Source organism: Vigna unguiculata, unplaced genomic scaffold, assembly GCF_037176805.1.
Source record: "Vigna unguiculata cultivar grain cowpea cultivar isolate G323 ecotype 2 unplaced genomic scaffold, ASM3717680v1 ptg000035l, whole genome shotgun sequence".
Taxonomy (NCBI): Eukaryota; Viridiplantae; Streptophyta; class Magnoliopsida; order Fabales; family Fabaceae; genus Vigna; species Vigna unguiculata.
Genome location: NW_028196679.1, coordinates 36,421 through 37,500, shown reverse-complemented (window position 1 = coordinate 37,500; position 1,080 = coordinate 36,421).

Sequence of the window (1,080 nt, the reverse complement as noted above, 5' to 3'; positions counted from 1 at the left end):
AGGGTGCATTCGCCGCTTTTTTTGGATAAAATTGAAAAATCAATATTCTTTTCTTTTCATAGTTTAAAATCAATGAAAAGATTTTTTATGTTAAATATTTGGATTCGTAAAAAGACAGAATTTCAAATTTTAGGTTCTATAGAGGAAAAAACAAAAAAAAGTCCGAAAAAAAAAGAGGAGGAAGCAAAAAAGGAAAATGCAGAAAGAAAACGTATAGAAATAGCAGAAGCCTGGGATAGCATTATATTTGCTCAAGTAATAAGAGGTGTTTTATTAATAACCCAATGCTTTATTAGGAAATATATTCTATTACCTTCATTTATAATAATTAAAAATACAATTCGTATACTATTTTTTCAAATTCCAGAATGGTCTGAAGATTATATGGATTGGAAGAGAGAAATATATATTAAATGCACGTATAACGGCGTTCAATTATCCGAAAGAGAGTTTCCGCAAAAATGGCTAACAGATGGGATTCAGATAAAAATATTATTTCCTTTTCGTCTAAAACCTTGGCATAAATCTAAAATACGATGTAATGAAAACAAAAAAAATTCAAAGAAAAAAAAGAACTTTTGTTTTTTAACAGTTTGGGGGATGGAAGTTGAATTGCCTTTTTCTAGTTCCACGAAAAATCCACTTTCCTTTTTCGACCCCATTTTAAAAGAACTAAAAAAAAAAAAGAAAAAATTTGAATTTTTCACTTTTCTAGTTCTAAAAGTTTTAAGTGAAAAATTCAAACTGTTTCTAAATATCGTAATAGAAAAAGCAAAAGGGATCATCCAAAGTATTCTTGAAATTATTAGAAAAAGTATAGTATTCCTCACGAAAAAAAAACAAGAATTTTTAAATTTAAAATATTTTTTTATTAAAAGGAAACCCCCAAAACTCGATGAATTGAGCGAAAACAAAAAATATTCAACAATTTGGAAGAATAATTCAATGATTTCTGAAGCAACCATTTCAATTCAATCGATAAAGTCGACAAATTTTTCATTGAAAAATAAATCTATAAAGGATCTCAATACTAAGAGAAAAGTAGTTATTAAAAAAATAGAAAAAATGAAAAAAGAAGAA